The 20,620-nt window shown below is 44.8% G+C and overlaps 1 non-coding gene across 1 annotated transcript; it reads left to right on the forward strand.

Annotated features, from left to right (window-relative positions):
- Positions 1 to 1,442: 1,442 nt before the first annotated feature.
- Positions 1,443 to 1,524, forward strand: trnas-gcu (transfer RNA serine (anticodon GCU)). Its single transcript has one exon. It is a non-coding gene; the product is annotated as a tRNA-Ser (tRNA).
- Positions 1,525 to 20,620: the final 19,096 nt, after the last annotated feature.

A 20,620-nucleotide genomic window follows, 5' to 3' on the forward strand; every position in this document is an offset into this window, starting at 1 on the left:
TACATTAATCCCATATTCTCTACCACATCCCCAACATTCTCCAACCATGTACCTACACGAGGGACAATTTACAATGGCCAATTTACCTATCAACCTGCAAGTCTTTTGGAGGTGGGAGGAAACCAGAGCACCCGGCGGAAACCCACACAGACACAGGGAGAACTTGCAAACTCCACACAGGCAGTACCCAGAACTGAATCCTGGTCGCTGGAGCTGTGAGGCTGTGGTGCTAACCATTGCGCCACTGTGCCGCTGTTGGTGTTTTGATAAATGAAGGAAGTTCCCTCCACCCATTTTTTCTGGACAGACAGTGTGGTATAAGGATGTCTCGGGTTAATGCTGAAGATAGTGGGATCAACCCCTCCCAATGTCAGAGTGATGATGTAACAGTCACATGAGATGAGGATTGGGAGAAGAGAGAGCAGCACCAAGGATGCTAGCTTAGCAGGCTTGATGAGTGTGTATATAGTATTGTGTAAATTAGAAAGAGTTCTTAGTTCTTTCAGCAGGAACTGTGTCCAGAAAATATCGAGAAACTCACAATTTTATTATTCAGGAGTCGGAACACAGATATTAATTCCAAGTCACAGTTCTGGGACCAATTAACAAAAAAAGTAGAGAATAATATTACTCTCTGATTGAAATCCCCCAGTGAGGAGACAGTTAAACAGATGATCTGTTGGGGCATTATTCAATCCAAGGTTTCAGCAACATTTAATCTCCCTTTTTGGTGAAATTCTCTGTTATTTGCAACGTTTTTTATCAGCTTTGATGGGCGAGTGAAAAAACTGAAAAAATTGAACAGCTCCATCCTTTCTTTTCTTCCTTCTTCTCTTCTTTCCATCAGTTTCTCTTTTCTGTCCCAGATCAATATCATGATGAGAATCCCAATTTAATCTGCTGTTTCTGGTGTTTTATCCATTCCAATCAAAATTTCAACATTCCAATCAAATCTATTTGTTATTCCACAGTGTCTCTCCATTTGTTTTATTCTGTTGTATTCTCTCACAGTCTGTTTGATGATCAATGTTACATCTCACTCTCTGTTCTGGTGAAGATCAGAAGCAGTGATATCTGTTTCCACCACCCGACAAGTCGGCCTGAGGCTGTGCCTCGCTGATCATGTGAAGTTAAAGCATTTCTTCCAGTCAGTTAGTTCAGTTGTCATTTCATGAGAAATTCGGTCATCATGACTTCGTCAGTGACCTAATGGTTCAGGTGTCTGAGTGATGTTAATCATGATGTGATGAAATGATTGTATGTTCCAGTCTTTCCGTGGTGGGTTTTCACACTGAGTAGAAACGTGTTGGACATGGTCTGGAAATGTTTCACACCGCTCCATTCCCAACTTCATTTACTGACAGAAGATATATTTCCATCATTACACAGCTGGCTGCACAGCCAGAATCTGTGCTGAAGGTGACAGCTATGTCTATGCAACTGACAAGGTGGCGGAGAGGTTAAGGCGATGGACTGCTAATCCCTTGTGCTCTGCACACGTGGGTTTGAATCCCATCCTTGTCGCTAGTTTATGAACTGTTCAGTGTATGGTTTATGTGTAAAGTCAGCCTCGAAACCTGTTCTTGTCAATGTCCAGACAGTGATTCCAGAATTGGTTATACTTTATTAAAATTGAGACAGACAATTGGAATTCTTCACCCAAACTGCACTGGAATGAAGATCAAATAGGGATCACGAAACGGAGCAGGATTTTTCCTCCCCACCTTCCTTCCATCTTTACTTTCTCTGGATTTGCACCAAGTGAAAGACAAATGGGAAAATAAAATGGCGAGGGAGCAGATGCAGAAAATTATCCTTTGGCAAGAAATTTATTTTCAAATCTTCTTGATAGATTAAGTGAGTGAGCAATGCTTTGGCAGATGGTGTTTAAAATGAGGTGTCATCTACTACCTACTTTAGATCAGAGTGCTTTTTTGTATGAGGTGCGATGTTAGAAACGGCGGAGGAGCAGAGACCCGAATACTGAATTAATAAAAGCTAGTGGACTGGTAGAAAATAATGTGAAAAGTGAACAGAATATGAAGATTGGAACTCATGTTGCAGTGATATAAAGCTCTGTGCTCCTGAAGTAAATGTCCAAGCCCAGATTGTGGGGAATCTGTGGAGAGTGATTTGGTTTTTATTCATTCTTGGGTGTGAGTATCGCTGATAAGGCTAGCATTTATTACCCATTCCTATTGCCGTTGAGAAGGTGGTGGAGAGCTGCCTTCTTGAACTGATGCAGTCCATATGGTGCAGGAACACCCACAGTGCTATTGGGGAGGGAGTTCCAGGATTGTGACCCAACAACAGCGAAGAAATGGCTATATTGTTCCAAGTCAGGATGGTGAGTGACTTGGAGGGGAACCTGCAGGTAGTGAGTTCCCATGCATCTGCTGCCCTTGTCCTTTGAGGTGGTAGTGGTCACGAGTTTGGAAGGTGCTGTTGAAGGATACTTGGCGAGTTGCTGCAGTGCATATGGAGATGGTACACACTGCAGCCATTGTTTACTGGTTGTGGAGGGATTGAATGTTCAAGGTGGCGGGTGAAGTGCCGATCAAGTGCGCTGCTTTGTCCTGGATGGTGTTGAGCTTCTTGAGTGTTGTTGAGTGGGATGTATTCCATCACACTCCTGACTTGTGCCTTGTAGATGGTGGACAGGATTTGGGGTGTCAGGAGGTGAGATACTCGCTGCAGAATTCGTAATCTCTGACCTGCGCTTATAGCCACAGCATAGATGTGACTGGTCCAGTTACGTTTCTGGTCAAGATGTTGATGGTGGGGGATTTAACGATGATAATACTTCTGAATATCAAAAGGTAGATTTTTTTTTCTCTCTCATTGGAGATGTTCACTGCTTGGCACTTGTGTGGCCAGAAGGTTGCTTGTCACTTATCAGCTCAGGCCTGAATGTTGTTCAGGTCTTGCTGCTTGCAGGCACAGACTGCTTCAGTATCTGAAGAGTTGTGAGTCATCATCTAATATTCCCACTTCTGACTTATGTTGAAGAGAAAGTCGTCAATGAAACAGCTGGGATGTTTGGGTCTCGGACACTACCCTGAGAAACTCCTGAGGCAATGTCTTGGGCTGAGATGATTGGCCTCCACGAACCACAACATCTTGTTTTGGGCGAGGTATGACTTCAACAAGTGGAGAGTTTTCCCCCTGATTCCCATTGATTTCAATTTTGCTGGGGATCCTTGATGCCACACTCACTCAAGGGTAATCACTCTCACCTCTCCTCTGGAATTCCACTCTTTCGTCTCTGCTTGGACCAAGCTGCAATGTGATCATACGAACATAAGATCAGAAGAACTAATAGCAGGAGTAGGCCATTTGGCTGCTCGAGCTTGCTCCGCCATTCAATAGGATCATGGCTGACCTGATCATGACCTCAACCCCACTTTCTTGCCTGCCCACATAACCCTTGGCTATCTTGTAGATAAAAATCTTGAAGACATTCAATGACCCAGCCTCCACTGCTCTCTGCGGTAAAGAATTCCAAAGATTAATGACCCTCTGAGAGAAGAAATTCCTTCTTAAATGAAAAACCCCTAAATCTGAAACTGTGTCCCCTAGTTCTAGATTCCACCACGAGGGGAAACATCCTCTCAGCATCTACCCTGTCAAGCCCCCTCAGAATCTTTTATGTCTCAATACGTTCTCCTTTCATTTTTCTCAACTCCAATGAGTATCGGTCCATCCTACTCAGCTTTCCTCATAAGACAACACCTTCATCACAGGAATCAATCCAATGAACCTTCTCTCAACTGCCTCCAATGCAAGTATCTCCCTCCTTAAATAAAGAGACAAAAACTGTACACAGTACTCCAGGTGTGGTTTCATCAGCACCATGTACATTTGTAGCAAGACTTCTCTACTTTTATACTCCATTCCCCTTGCAATAAAGGGTAACATTCCATTTGCCTTCCTAATTATTTGCTGTACCTGCATGGTAACTTTTTGCGATTCATGTACGAGGACACCCAGATCCTTCTACACCGCAGCATTCTGTAATCTCTCACAATTTAAATAATCTTTTTCTTTTCTATTCTTCCTGCCAAAGTGGATAACCTCACATTTTCCCACATTCTACGCTATCTGCCAAATTATTTCCTGGAGCTGAGAGACCCTGGCAGAACCTAAACTGAGCATCGATGATCAGATTATTGCTAAGTGTGTGGTGCTTGATAGCACTGTTGGTGACATCTTCCATCACTTTGCTGATGATTGATAGTAGACTGATGGGGTGGCAATTGGTCAGATTGGATTTGTCCTGCATTTTTTTTATGGAGAGGGCACACTTGGACAATTTTCCACATTGTCAAGTCGATGCCTGTGTTGTAGCTCTACTGGAACAGCTTGGCTGAGGGTGCAGCTAGTTCTGGAGCACAAGTCTTCAGTACTAGAGCCGGAATGTTGTTAGGGCCCATAGTCTTTGCTGTATCGAGTGCCTTCAGCTGTTTCTTGCCATTATGTGGAGTGAAGCAAATTGGCTGAAAACTGGAAGCTGTGATGCTGGGGACCTCAAGAGGCCGAGATGAATCATCCACTGAGCAATTTCTGACTGAAGATGGTTTCAAATGCCCCAGCTTCACCTTTTGCACTGACGTGCTCGGCTCCACCAACATTGAGGATAGGAATGTTTTTGGGCCCTCCTCATCTGGTTCGTTATTTAATTGTCCACCACCATTCATGACTGGATACCTAGTTTCTCAGGGCAGTGTCCGAGGCCCAACCATTCTCAGCTGTTTCATTGATGGCTTTCTCTTCAACATAAGTCAGAAGTGGGAATGTTCGCTGATGATTCACAACTCCTCAGATACTGAAGCAGTCTGTGCCTGCAAGCAGCAAGACCTGAACAACATTCAGGCTTGAGCTGATAAGTGACAAGCAACATTCCTTGATCGGATCCTGAGGGAGATATCCGTGTGTGGAGCGGCGGGATGTCTGGAGAGTGATTCTGAAGAGGGTGTCTGAGCCTCGAGGGAAGAATCTGTGGAGAGTGATCCTGAAGTGGGTGTCCGAGCCTGGAGTGGCAGGATCTGTGGAGAGTGATCCTGATGAGTGTGAGTAAACCTGGAATGGAAGCTTTCTGTGGAGGTGTAGGAAGAGGCCATTCATTCCCAGTATTCTATAAAGGTTTAGCATAACTTATATGTTTTTACTCTGTGCCTCTATTAATAAAGCCAAGTGTCCTGTTTGCTCTTAGCTACCTTTTCAATCCTTCTGACATTGGTGTACATTGTCTCTCTGCTCCTGCACCCAGTTTAGAATTGTAACGTTTCATTTATATGAGACTGTGCCTCTCTGATCATGTGGAATTAAAGCAATTCTTCCAGTCAGTCAGTTCAGTTGTCATTTCATGAGAAATTCGCTCATCATGACTTCGTCAGTGACCTCATGGTTCAGGTGTCTGAGTGATGTTAATCATGATGTGATGATATGATTGTATGTTCCAGTCTTTCCGTGGTGGGTTTTCACACTGAGTAGAAACGTGTTGGACATGGTCTGGAAATGTTTCACACCGCTCCATTCCCAACAGGCCATGACCTGATGTGATGGAAATTTCATTTACTTACAGAAGCTGCATTTCCATCATTGCACATCTGGCTGCACAGCCAGTATCTGTACTGTCCAAACAGCTGACAAGGTGGTCGAGAGGTTATGACGGTGGCGTGCTCATGCATTTTGCTTTGCATGTGTGGGTTCGGATCCCAATTTTGTCGTTAGTTCATGAAGTGTCTAGTACATTGTTGTGGGGGAGCTTTTGTGGAACGTTGGCCTGGAAACATGTTCTTGTCAATATCTCGCTGGTGATTCCAGAATTGTTTATCCTTTATTAAAATTGAGACAGACAATCGGAATTCTTCACCCAAATTGGACTGGAATGAAGATCAAATAGGGATCACGAAAAGGAGCAAGATTTTCCCCTCCTTCCTGCCTTCCATCTTTACTTTCTCTGGATTTGCACCAAATGAAATACTAATGGGAAAAGCAAATGGCAAGGGAGCAGAAGCAGAACATTATCCTTTGGCAAGAAATTTATTTTCAAATCTTCTTGATAGATTAAGTGAGTGAGCAATGCTTTGGCAGATGGAGTTTAAAATGTGGGGTCATCTCGGACCTACGAAAGATAGATCAGAGTGTTTTTTATAAGGGGTGAGATGTTAGAAACTGGAGAAGCAGAGACCCGAGTGCTGAATCACTAAAAGCTAGTGGACTGGCAGAAAATAATGTGAAAGGCTAATGGAATCTGAAGATTGGAACTCATGTTGTAGTTATATAAAGCTCTGTGCTCCTGAAGTAAATGTCCAAGCCTGGATTGTGGGGAATCTGTGGAGAATGATTTGTTTTTTATTCATTCTTGGGTGTGAGTATCGCTGGCAAGGCTAGCATTTATTGTCCATCCCTAATTGCCCTTGAGAATGTGGTGGGGAGCTGCCTTCTTGAACTGCTGCAGTCAATGTGGTGTAGGAACACCCACAGTGCTATTGTGGAGGGAGTTCCAGGATTTTGACCCAGCAACAGTGAAGAAATGGTGATATAGTTCCAAGTCATGATGGTGAGTGACTTGGAGGTGAACCTGCAGGTGGTGGTGTTCCCATGCATCTGCTGCCCTTGTCCTTCGAGGTGGTAGTGATCACGGGTTTGGATGGTGCTGTCGAACGTTACTTAGCGAGTTACTGCAGTGCATCTTGCAGGTGGTACACACTGCTGCCACTGTGCTCTGGTGGTGGAGGGAGTGAATGTTTAAAGTGCTGGGTGAGGTACCGATGAAGAGGACTGCTTTGTCCTGGGTGGTATTGAGCTCTTTATGTGTTGTTGGAGCTGCAGCTGTCCAGAAAAGTGGAGAGTATTCCATCACACTCCTGACTTGTGCCTTGTAGATAATCGACAGGCTTTGGCATGTCAGGAGGTGAGATACTTGCTGCAGAATTCCCAATTTCTGACCTACGCTAAAAGCCGCAGCATAGATGTGACTGGTCCAGTTTAGTTTCTGGTCAATGGTAACCCCCAAGATGTCGATGGTGAGGGATTCAGTGATGATAATGCTGCTGAGTATTAAAAGGTAGATGGTTTGATTCTCTCTCATTGGAGATGTTCACTGCGTGGCACTTTTGTGGCAACCAAGTCGCTTATCACTTATCAGCTCAAGCCTGAATGTTGTTCAGGTCTCGCTGCTTGCGGACATGGACTGCTTCAGTATCTGAGGAGTTGTGAATCATCACCTAACATTCCCACTTCTGACTTAAGTTGAGGGGAAACTCATTAATAAAACAGCTGAGGATGGTTGAGCCTAGGACACTACCCTGAGAAACACCTGAGGCAATGTCCTGGATTGAGATGATCGGCCTCCACCAACCATAATCATCTTGCTTTGTGCTAGCTAAGACTCCAACAAGTGGACAGTTTTCCCCTGATTCCCATTGATTTCAATTTTGCTAGGGATCCTTGATGCCACACTCACTCAAGGGTAATTACTCTCACCTCTCCTCTGGAATTCCACTCTTTTGTCTCTATTTGGAACAAGCTGCAATGAGATCATAAGAACAGAAATAGTAGCAGGAGGAGGACATTTGTCCCCTCGAGCCTTCTCCGCCATTCAATAGGATCATGGATGATCTGATCATGGCATCAACCCCACTTTCTTGCCTGCCCCCCATAACCCTTGACTTCCTTGTAGATAAAAATCCAAAGATGAACGACTGTCTGAGAGAAGAAATTCCTCCTCATTTCCTTCTTAAATGGAAAATCCCTAATTCTGAAACTGTGTCCCCTAGTTCTAGATTCCACCACGAGGGGAAACATCCTCTCAGCATCTACCCTGTCAAGACCCTTCAGAATCTTATATGTCTCAATACGATCACCTCTCATGTTCCTAAACTCCAATCAGTATAGGTCCAACCTGCTCAATCCTCCTCACAAGACAACCCCTTCATCACAGGAATAAATCCAGTGAACCTTCTCTGAACTTTTTTTTAAATTTCCAACATATACTTTATTCGTTAAAAAAATTATAAAAAGATACATTACAAAACAGTTCAAAAACAGCACCAAGTCAACAATACAAAGATTGCAAAGGAGATCAGTTTCCTTCAGTACAGGAATGAATTGTCTCACAACCCTTCCATTTCATTTTACCTGCCATGTACTTTTTGCAGCAAACAAATATTTTCTGGAATAAAAACAAGAAATACTGGAACCACTCAGCAGATCTGGCAGCATCTGTGGAAAGAGAAGCAGAGTTAACGTTTCGGGTCACTGACCCTTCTTCGGAACTGACAAATATTAAAAATGTCACAGGTTATAAGCAAGTGAGGTGGGGGTGGGGCAAGAGATAACAAAGGAGAAGGTGCAGCTTGGACAAGGCCACATAGCTGACCAAAAGGTCATGGAGCAAAGGCAAACAATATGTTAACGGTGTGTTGAAAGACAAAGCATTAGTACAGAATAGGTGTTAACGGACTGAATATTGAACAGCAGCAAGTGCAAACCTGAAAAAAAACAGTGGGTTAGCAAACTGAATAAACTAAGATGAAATGAAATAAATGCAATATAAAAGGTTGTAAAAAATGTAAAAAAGCAAAAAAGAAGAAAAAAGAAAAAACAACTAAAAATGAAAGTAAAATGGGGGGCTGTCATGCTCTGAAATTATTGAACTCCATGTTCAGTCCGGCAGGCTGTAGTGTGCCTAATCGGAAGATGAGATGCTGTTCCTCGAGCTTGCGTTGATGTTCACTGGAACACTGCAGCAATCCCAGGACAGAGATGTGAGCATGAGAGCAGGGGGGAGTGTTGAAAAGGCAAGAAACCGGAAGCTCAGGGTCCTGCTTGCGGACTGAGCGGTGGTGTTCCGCAAAACGGTCACCCAGTCTGCGCTTGGTCTCCCCAACATAGAGGAGACCACATTGTGAGCAGCGAATACAGTATACTACATCAAAAGAAGTACAAGTAAATCGCTGCTTCACCTGAAAGGAGTATTTGGGGCCTGGGATAGTGAGGAGAGAGGAGGTAAATGGGCAGGTATTACACCTCCTGCGATTGCAGGGGAAGGTGCCATGGGATGGGGACGAGATGGTGGGGGTAATGGAGGAGTGGACCAGATTGTCGCGGAGGGAACAATCCCTTCGGAATGCTGACAGGGGAAGGGAGGGGAAGATGCGTTTGGTAGTGGCATCACGCTGGAGGTGGCGGAAATGGCAGAGGATGATCCTTTGGATATGGAGGCTGATGGGGTGGAAAGTGAGGACAAAGGGAACCCTGTCATGTTTCTGGGAGGGAGGGGAAGGGTTGAGGGCAGAGGTACGGGAAATGGGCCAGACACGGTTGAGGGCCCTGTCAACAACAGGGGGGGGGGGGGATTCCTCCGTTGAGGAAAAAGGAGGTCATACCAGAAGCACCGTCATGGAAGGTAGCATCATCAGAGCAGATGAGTCGAAGACGGAGAAACTGGGAGAATGGAATGGAGCCCTTACAGGAGGTAGGGTGTGAAGAAGTGTAGTCGAGGTAGCTGTGGGAGTCGGTGGGCTTATAATGGATATTAGTAGACAACCTATCCCCAGAGATGGAGACAGAGAAGTCGAGGAAGGGAAGGGAAGTATCAGAGATGGACCATGTAAGGGTGAGAGAAGAGTGGAAATTGGAAGCAAAGTTGATAAAGTTTCCCAGTTCGGGGCGGGAGTAGGAAACAGCACCGATGCAGTCATCAATATACCGGAAAAAGAGTTGGGGGAGGGGGACTGAGTAGGACTGGAACAAAGAATGCTCGACATATCCCACAAAAAGATAGGCATAACTAGGACCCATGCGGGTACCCATAGCGACACCTTTTTCTTGAAGGAAGTGCGTGGAGTTGAAGGAGAAGTTGTTCAATGTGAGAACAAGTTCAGCCAGGCGGAGGAGGGTGGTGGTGGATGGGGACTGGTTGGGCCTCTGTTCCACGAAGAAGCGGAGAGCCCTCAAACCATCCTGGTGGGGGATGGAGGTGCAGAGGGATTGGACGTCCATAGTAAAGAGGAGGAGGTTGGGACCAGGAAACTGGAAATTGTCAAAATGACGTAAGGCGTCAGAAGAGTCACGGATGTAGGTGGGAAGAGACTGGACCAGCGGAGAAAAGATAGAGTCAAGATGGGAAGAAATAAGTTCAGTGGGGCAGGAGCAAGCTGACACAATGGGTCTGCCGGGACATTCCCGTTTGTGGATTGTGGGAAGGAGGTGGAAGCGGGCTGTCCGGGGTTGCGGGACTATGAGGTTGGAAGCTGTAGAGGGAAGATCTCCAGAGGAGATGAGGTCAGTGACAGTCCTTTGGATGGTGGCTTGATATTCGCCGATGGGGTCATGGTCCAGAGGGAGGTAGGAAGAGGTGTCTGTGAGTTGGCGCTGAACCTCTGCAAGGTAGAGGTCGGTACGCCATACAACAACAGCACCACCCTTGTCTGCAGGTTTGATGACCATGTCGGGGTTAGACCTGAGAGAACGGAGTGCATCAAGATCAGAGGGGGACAGGTTAGAGTGAGTGAGGGGGGCAGAGAAATTGAGATGACAAATGTCCAGCCGACAGTTTTCAATGAAGAGATCAAGAGTGGGTAAGTGGCCAGGGGGAGGGGTCCAGGTAGAGGGAGAATGCTGGAGGTGGGTGAATGGGTCTGCTGGTCGGGAGGAGGACTCCTGGTCAAAAGAAGTGAGCCTGGAGGCGGAGAAATATTTTCTGGATACAGCCCGAGGGGATTTCCATGGATCCAGTCCCTCAGTTCACCTTCGTGGGGGTACCTTACACAGTGGTCTTCCCCAGTGAACCTTTGCCCCAAGCTGTAGTGCGTCCCTCAGCACGTAGTCTTGGACCTTGGAATGTGCCAGTCTGCAACATTAGGTCGTGAACAACTCTTTGCGCTGGAAGACCAGAAAGTTTCGGGCAGACCAAAGGGTGTCTTTCACCGAATTGATAGTCCTCCAGCAGCAGTTGATGTTTATCTCGGTGTGCATCCCTGAGAACAGCCTGTGGAGCACAGACTCCTGTGTTACACAGCTGCTTGGGATGAACTGCGATAAAAACCACTGCATCTTTTTCTGCACCTGCTTTGCAAAGACAGACAGGGCAGTCCTCTCTCCTCTGTCTTGTTTGTTTGCTGTATTGAACCCTTTGCTGAGTCTATTAGGAAGGATGCAAGCATAAGGGAGGTGTTACAATCCGAGGCAGTGGAGTCACTCAGGTTAAAACTTCCCTGTACCTGGATGACGTCGCCGTCTTTTGCTCGGATCCGCTGTCCGTTCGCAGACTGATCAGCATCTGCGACCAGTTCGAACTCGCCTCGGTAGCCAAAGTTAACCACGGCAAGAGCGAGGCCATGTTCTTTGGGAACTGGGCTGACCGATCCTTTGTCCCCTTCGCCGTCAGGTCAGACTACCTGAAGTTGCTGGGGATATGGTTCGGAAGGGCCGGGGCGTGCACCAAAACCTGGAAGTAGCGAGTAGCCAGGATACACCATAAGCTGAGCATGTGGGAGCAGCGATCTCTCTCCATTGTGGGTAAGAACCTGGTGATCAGGTGCGAGGCGCTCACGTTGCTGTACGTGGTGCAGTTCTGGCCCATACGCCACTCCTGCGCTGTGGCGATCACCCGAGCCATTTTCCGCTTCATATGGGGTTCCAAAATGGACCAGGTCTGGAGGGACACGATCTTCAAACCCCTGGATAAGGGCGGGAAAAATGTACCCAACGTCGCCCTCATCCTGATGACTACCTTCGTGTGCAGCTGCATCAAGCTGTGCGCAGATTCCACGTGCACAATCTCCAAGTGTCACTACGTGCTGAGGTTCTATCTGTCCCCAGCGTTGTGAAGGATGGGCCTGGTCACATTGCCGCGGAATGCTCCATCCAGTTGGACTGTGCCGTACCACCTATCCTTCGTGGGAAAGTTTCTGTGGAAAAACATCTTTGACCACCAATCCTTCAGGTAGTGGTCTGCATGGAATGTCCTCAAGGCCCTACAGGAAAAGGAGGTGGTGGATCCAGTCGGATGGTTCTCCGAGCAAACTGCCAAAGTCATTTGGCGGAATGCCTCATCACCAGAACTTTCACACAAGCACCAAGATGAAACTTGGCTGGTGGTGAGAAGAGCCCTCCCCATCAGATCCTTCCTGCACGCCCGAAGTCTCACCCCCTCCGCTCAATGCCCTCGAGGTGGCTGTGGCGGGGAAGAGACAGTTGCCCACCTCTTTCTCTGAATTGCCTCCAATGCAAGTATATCCCTCCTTAAATAAGGAGACCAAAACTGTTCACAGTACTCCAGGTGTGGTTTCACCAACACCCTGTACATTTGTAGCAAGACTTCTCTCCTTTTATACTCCATTCCCCTTTGTAATAATGGGTAAAATTCCATTTGCCTTACTAATTATTTGCTCTACCTGCATGCTAACTTTTTGTGATTCACGTACGAAGACACCCAGATCCTTCCATACCGCAGCATTCTGTAGTCTCTCGCAATTTAAATAATATTTAATTTATCTGTTCTTACTACCAAAGTGAATAACCTCACATTTTCCCACATTATACTCCAGCTTCCAAATGTTTGCCTGGATCTGAGAGGCCGTGGCGGAATCTAAACTGAGCATCGATGAGCAGTTTATTGCTAAATGCGTGGTGATTGATATCACTGTTGATGACATCTTCCATCACTTTGCTGATGATTGATAGTAGACTGATGGGGCGGTAATTGGTCAGATTGGATTTGTCCTGCTTTTTTTTTATGGACAGGGCACACCTGGGCAATTTTCCACATTGTCGAGTAGCTGTTTGTGTTGTAGCTCAAAAAAAAATTATCTTAATAAATTATCGGCTGTAAGCACGTTTGTCATCAGGTTGAATAATTTCTGTGTGAGGAATGTTCCAGCATCATAAACCAGGGGAACGTGCTGACTGAGCTGTGTCTTCATCTCTTCTGGGCAGTCGGACAGTTCACCCTTCATTCTGCTCTGATTCACTTTCCCAAAGCAAATCTATAGATTCTCACATCTGGAGACTGGGTTTTCTTGTTAGGTTCCTTTCGATTTTTCTTGCTCCTGAATGATAATATATGCCAACCTTGGATCAAGGGGAACCCTGTCGCAGTTCTGGGAGGGAGGGGAAGGGGGAAGGCAGAGGTTGAGAGTCCTGTCAACTACACTGGGACGGGGGGGAGGGGGGAGGGGGGAGGGCAGAGGTTGTGGGTCCTGTCAACTACACTGGGACGGGGGTGGGGCGTTGAAATCTGATGATGTTGTTGAATTTAATTTCAAACACTCCTTGAACTCTCTGCCGATGAAGACTGAAAAAGGGAAGAACAACCACACAACAAGGGTATCAAATCCAAGACCCTGAGATTAAAAGTCTCATACTCTACCAACTGAGCGAACAAGGCCTGATACAGTACTTCTACTCTGATACAGTAAATCCACTTACAGAAGCCCCAAAGTGTGAGAAATTCCTCTCACTCATCTATAATAAAACTGAAATCTTTTTCCCTTCCAAATGCTGCCATCTATTTTGTCAGTATTTATTTCTCTCTCCTTTATATTTAGTTCATGCATTTGTTCAGAATTTTGTTATTTCAATTATATCTGAGGGAAGAAATGAACAGATCTGGCAGCTCAAAACTGGGCATCCATGAGGCACTGTGGGTCATCAGCAGCAGCAGAATTGTATTTAAACACAATATGTTCCCTCCTGGCCTGACATATCCCTCACTCTACCATTACCATCAAGCCAAGGGAGCAAGAGTGGTTCAATGAAGTGTGCAGGAGGGCATGTCAGGAGCAGCACCAAGCAGACCTAAATATGAGGTGTCAACCTGGTGAAGCTGCAACACAGGATTACTTGCATGTCATATAGCGGAAGCAGCATGCAATAGACAGAGCTAAGCAATCTCACAATCAACAGATCAGATCAAAGCTCTGCAGTCCTGCCACATCCAGACCTGACTGGTGGTGGATAATTAAACAATTAACAGGAGTCACAGAGTCATAGAGTCGTACAGCATAGAACCAGGCCCTTCGGCCCACCGCGTCCATGCCGAACATTATGCCTATCTATACTAATCCGACCTGCCTGCATTAATTCCATATCCCTCCATGCCTTGCTCATTCAAGTACCTGTCCAGATGCCTCTTAAATGTGACTACTGTTCCTGCCTCCACCAGGCAGTTCATTCCAGATACCCACTCTTCTTTCTGTGAAAAATTTACCCCTTTGACCCCCTTTAAACCTCCTCCCTCTTAGCTTAAATCTATGCCCTCTAGTTTTAGTCACCCCTGCCATGGGAAACAGACTCTGGCTATCTACACTATCGATACCTCTCATAACGTGTGACGTAGGAGTGAAGAACGAGTGGCCAAGAGGAGGGAAATGGCACGGCCTAGAGCTAATGGCTGGAGTGGGGGTTGGGGGGCTGGGAGCGAGTGGCAGGAGAGCTGGGTCACGCGAACGGAGAACAATCATCCAGGGGAGCAGCGAGGTGGAGAGCGAGCAGCTGAGGAGAAGAAGCGTCAAGGCCGAGGGGGGAGAGCTCCAACCTCAAAGTCTCCCATTCAGCCGCTTCCTTCAGCTGAGTGAGAGGCTGGATACCCGATGACACTTCAGCGTGAATGTGCGAAGATGGAACATGGGCGGATATGCGATGATGTTGGTGCTGAACCATGACATCATCCTGTGCATGTGCCACTTAATCCTGGCAAGATGTAGCTGTGCCTATGAGCAGCTTGGCGCTCTCCGATGATGTCAGCGGGCCGCTCCGTTGACAGGAATCACATTGTGTCAGCAGTGCCCACATCCCAGGAAAGAATAAAAAAGAGATTTACCACAATGGTAGCAGGGTGAGGGATTTCAGTTATGTGGAGAGATTGGAGAAGCTGGGGTTGTTCTCCTTGCAGCAGAGAAAATTCAGAAGAGATTTGACACATTTGTTCAAAATCATGGAGGTTTTCAATAGTTTAAATAAGGAGAAACTGTTTGCAGTGGTAAAAGGGTCAGTAAGCAGAGGACACAGATATCAGGTGATTGGCAGAAGAACCAGAGGTGACATGAAAAGCCATTTTTTACACTGCAATGTGTTGTGATAAAGAAAGAAAAGACTTGCATTTATATAGCACCTTTCAAGACCACTGGACATATCAAAGCACTTTGTAAACAATGAAATACTTTTGAAGTGTAATCACTGTTGTAATGTCAGAAATGCAGCAGCTAATACCCACAAACAGCAATGTGATAATGACCAACTGATCTGATTGAGGGGCAAATATTGATCACAACACCAGGGAGAATTGCTCTTCACTTGTTTGAAATTGCAGCATGGGATCTTTTACATTCACCCAAACATGCAGACCAGGTCTTGGTTTAACATCACACCTGAAAGGCAGCACCTTCAACACCCTCAGTGCTGCACTGCAGTGTCAGCTGTGAAATCTGAACCCAGAAGCTTGTGATTTCGAGGTGAGTGTGACCAACTGAGCCACAGCTTTTACCTGAGTCTCAATCCTTCTACCAACAGTTTCTCTCTATCGGGTCTGTCACGACCCCTCATGATTGTGAACACCTCTATCAAATCTCCTCTCTAAGGAGAACAACCCCAGCTTCTCCAATCTATCCACATCACTGAAATCCTAACCACACGTTGCAGAAAGGAATTTTTCCTCAAGTTCCTTCTGGTTTTGTGAGTCACTTTAAATCTGTAACCTTCGGTTATTGACCTTTCAGCAGTTAGAAACAGTTCCTCAGTATTTACTGTACCTCAAACCTTCAAGGAAGCTCTGCAAAGTAACTGAAAATCAAGTTGTCAGAAGTGGGATTTAAACACATGCCTCCAGTGAAAGCTGCAACCTGAACAGAGAAGCTGAAACCGCTCAGTCACCTCAACTGTTCAGACCTTTTTGACCTTGTCATCACTTCTGTACTTTGAAAGGTTCACTCAGTTCAGGAACTTGTTCAATGTTACTGGAATGCTCAGTGATTGGGATATTAACTCCCCCGGGTTTTCCTGAGCTTGTTCTCGGTATATGGGGATGTTTGTCCTGGGCCGTGGAATCTTGCATCCCTGTAATGGACATTAACCCACTGATTGAATCTGTATTCACTGCTTTCTGCTGGTGCTGGGTAATTGCAGAGCGTGGGGCTGGAATGTTGCTGCTTGTCCCGGCCTCACACACTCTGGGAAAGAGTGAATAATTGATGCGTCTGTTTCTGTATCTGAAATGTGACTTAGATCTGCTGTTATTAACCGAGGCAGCGCTGCAGGAGGATACGTTAATAATCTCTCACTAATCAACTGTAACAGTCAGAATGTGTAACTTTGAGCAGCGCTTTCTGCACCGTCAGGGCTGGAAAGTTGAGGGAGGGAGAGACACTGTCAGTATCTGAGTGCATACAGCACTGTACAGAGAAAGAGCCAATATACCGGGGCTGAGACACAGTGCATCTTTTCACATTTAATCACAATAATATCCACAGTCAGGAGCTGAAAATGATGAAAAACTGAATAGCAAGAGCAAAAGTAAGAAAAGTAAGTAATTATAGAATAGCTGATCAGCTTTCACTGTGTTACCTGGTAATCTACTGTTTTATATTCAATGCTGTCTCCACTGTGGCCAGGGAATGATTTCTTCTCAAAGGCTGAACATTAACAAAACTGCTTGTATTTTAAAATCTTTTAAAAGTATTTCCATGGAGCTAATGGGACAAAGTCAAATAACTGCACCAATTATAGGAGAGCTGGTTGGTGATGACGTGGATGTGTCTGCAGTGTGCAGGACCAGACTGTTTCTATAGATTCACAATGAATGTTCCATCTTTATTTATAACAGTAAAACTGATCGTGGACAATGGCTATTCTGGTTGCAGCAACCTGAAGATTTAACTCATTAACACCCTACTTTAGGGTAATTTAGAAAGCACAACATGCAGCTCTGTCAGTTAGTGTGTTTGTTTGTTCACCCACAATTTGATGGTTCAAGCACATAAATGGATGAGGCTTTATTAACTTAAACTCTTCTACATCTGCTATATTACTCTTGCTGTTGATTTTTCCAAGATAAGGTTAATCAAGTCTTTCTTTGTGAAATCCATGCTGACTGTGTTTTATTATTTTTCATTTCCATCTGTATTTTCTACTTTGGAGGATTACAGGATATTATCATTTTTTAATTCATTCATGGGAGGTGGGTGTCGCTGGCTGGGCCAGCATTTATTATCCATCCCTAATTGCCTTGAGAAGGTGGTGCTGAGCTGCCTTCTTGAACCACTGTAGTCCATGTACTGCTGTTATGAAGAGAGTTCCAGGATTTTGACCCAGCAACAGTGAAGGAACGGTGATACAGTTATAATTCAGGATAGTGTGTGGCTTGGAGGGGAACTTGCAGGTTGTGGTGTTCCCATGCATCTGCTGCCCTTGTCCTTTTGGTGATAAAGGTCACGGGTTTGGAAGGTGCTGTCGAAGGAGCCTTGGCACATTGCTGCAGTGCATCTTGTGGATGGTACACACTGCTGCCACTGTGTGCCAGTGATGGAGGGCATGAAAGTTGTAAATGGGGTGCCAATCAAGCGGGCTGCTTTGTCCTGTTGAGTTTCTTGAGTATTGTTGGAGCTGCACCCAGCCAGACAAGTGGAGAGTATTCCATCATACCCCTGACTAATGTACAGGCTTTGGGGAGTCAGGAGGTGAGTTACTTGCCGCAGGATTCCTAGTCTCTGACCTGCTCTTGTAGCCATAATATTTATATGGTTACTGCAGTTCAGTTTCTGCTCAATGGTAACCCCCAGGTTGTTGATAGTGGGGGATTCAGCGATGGTAATGCCATTGAATGTCAAAGGGAGATGGTTAGATTCTTTCTTGTTTGGGATGGTCATCGTCTGGCAGTTGTGTGGTGGGACTCTTATACATCTTTATTGCAGAGTACTCTATTGTACTGATGAGTGACTACACTTGAAAAGTCGTGAAATGCAAGTCTTGCTTTTTCCATTGTTATCAGTTTCATTGTGATCAAAAGATAGGATTCATGAGCACAAAGTTTAAATCAATTTTGATCAAAATAATGTAAAAGCATCTATAATTTTGCACTATACTTAATAATCTCCATCTTCCTATCCTTACCAAATACAATGTCTTTGACCCTGAAATTGATTCCACAATCTCAGTCACTCAGACAATTTCAGCTCAGTTCTGATGAAAGGTCACAGATCTGAAACGTTAACTCTGTTTCTCTCTCCACAGATGCTGCCAGACCTGCTGAGTATTTCCATCATTTTCTGTTTTTATTTCAGATTTCCAGTATCTGCAGTATTTTGCTTCTGTGTTACTTTGAAAGTTAAAACTGACCCACCTGCCTACAATTCACACTGGGGTCTCCCATGAAATGATTCTGTATAATGTTGATGTAGTGAATACAGACTCCGAGCACAGAGCTTCCTGTGGGGAATTGGGGATATGAAAACCAGCAGACTCTGCAGGAATTTCCACTGGGAGCACAAATTCACAAAATCTACCTTTTATATATCGATTCATTTTGATTGTCCTTCTGGAAAATTATCTTGAAACAATTTAAACATCAACCCACAGCTCCATGACTGGGTCAATTATGAGGTCATCCTCTGACAGGTCATGTGACAGCTGGAGCCACAAGACATCAGAACCAGATTTGTGACTGGATTAAAACCCGGAATCCTGTCATAATGGCTTTTCAAATAAAGCTGTTGCTGTTTGAAAACACAGCAGTTAAACTTTCTGCCTGACCATGAGGGGAGCTAGGGAGAAATTTACAAAACTAAATCCTTTTACAAAATAGTTCAAAAACCATTCACTGAAAAATCATGTGAGGACTCATATGCAGTAGAGAAACAAGCAGAATACAGAAAGTACAGAGGAGAGCTGAAAAAGTCAAAGAGATCAGCAAGATGTATGAGAAAAGATTAGCAGGTCACATAACTGGGAACACTGAAGTCTTTTACCAAACATATGGACAGTCAATGAAAGGGTGGGTCAATTCGGAGATCCTGTGGAGGCAGAGGGTGTGGCTGAGGTACCAATTAAGTACATTTCATCTGTCATCACAAAACAAACGGATGCTGCAAATGTCACAGTAAAGGAGGAGGAAGTGGAGAATTTGGAGGGGATGAAAATAGATAAAGAGGAGACAATAACAAGGTTAGCAGTGCTCACAGTAGAAAGGTCACCCGGTCTGGATGGGCTGCATCCTGGGTTGCTGAGGGAAGTAAGGGTGGAAATAGCGGAGACACGAACCACAATCTTTCTATCCTCCTCGAATATGCGAATGATGCCAGAGGACTGGAGGATGGAGGTAAGATTGGGTAGCTCGATCTTAGTTTAACTTGACCATTTTTATAATGTATCCATTGTCAAAACTAACAACGTTATGAAAGCCATTTTATAATTAACACATGACCAAAGGAACCATTTTGTGTTCAGTACTAATGTTTATATCCTGTATAATTAATGAGTAGCTACCCATCCTGAAACAGATGATTGTAAAAGTAATGAACCTTGATTGAGTTATAATTAATGAATCAATAAATATTTTAGAGAGAATGCGTTTTCATTTAAAGTTTGTTCAATCTAATTACTGTGAGTTTCTGTGTCTTTGTGGGAAAGGGCAGTTTCAGCTAAATTTATTCAAACAATGGACTTTTCTAGGACCCCTGATAAAACCCATGGTCTGGTACATCGTGACCTTCAAGAGTCTCGATTTAATGAATAGGAAACTTGTTTCAGATCAGATTGGGAGACAGTGTGAAACCACTCCATTGTACTCATGTCTGAGATGCCGAGGATAGGTGACTGTTCGTGGAAGACGTCATTAAGAACTAATTAAATGTACCTAGCAACAGATAGGAGCAATTATTATTTTACAAGGTGGTGTGATGGCCATCCAGGGGTTAAAAGTAGGGATCTTGTAAGGTTTCAGTGTGCAGGAACACTAGAAGCTCTCAGGGGTAAAGGCTCAGATCATCAACAAGGTTCTCCACCTGATGAGGGATCTTGACTGGACAAAGAGGACCGTGACACTCTGAGACCAAGCTCGACCAGTACGCACACCTGCTAGAGCTGCAAAGTTATATTCCCCAAGTTTGTTAAGTATAATTTTACTTTCAATTATTAAGTACTATTTTACTCTCAATACAAGTTCTGGACTTATTAAACAATTATCCTGTTGCCTTATTGGTTAAAGTCATGCCCAAAGTGATTGTCCACAATAGACTTTCCAGAACTGAAAGATAAGTCTGCAAGGATTGCTAATTTTACAGCCCTGTTTAAAAAGAGAGATAAACCCAGGAAGTACAGACCAGTTACTCTAATGTCGGTGGTGGGGAAACTTTTAGAGGCAATTATCCAGGAGTAAATTAATTGTCACTTGGTAGAACATGGGCTAATAAATGACAGCCAGTACAGTTTGGTTAACAGAAGATTGTGTCTGAAATAATTAATTAATTTCTTTGATGAAGTTTCACACAGAGTTGACCAGGGTGGTGAGGTTGATGGTGTGTGTCTGGACTTCAAAATTGTGTTTTAAAAAGTACCATAAAATAGACTTGTTAACAAAATTCGAGCAGATGGGATTAAAGGGACAGTGGCAGCGTGG

This window comes from Heterodontus francisci, unplaced genomic scaffold (assembly GCF_036365525.1).
Source record: "Heterodontus francisci isolate sHetFra1 unplaced genomic scaffold, sHetFra1.hap1 HAP1_SCAFFOLD_43, whole genome shotgun sequence".
NCBI classification, from domain to species: domain Eukaryota; kingdom Metazoa; phylum Chordata; class Chondrichthyes; order Heterodontiformes; family Heterodontidae; genus Heterodontus; species Heterodontus francisci.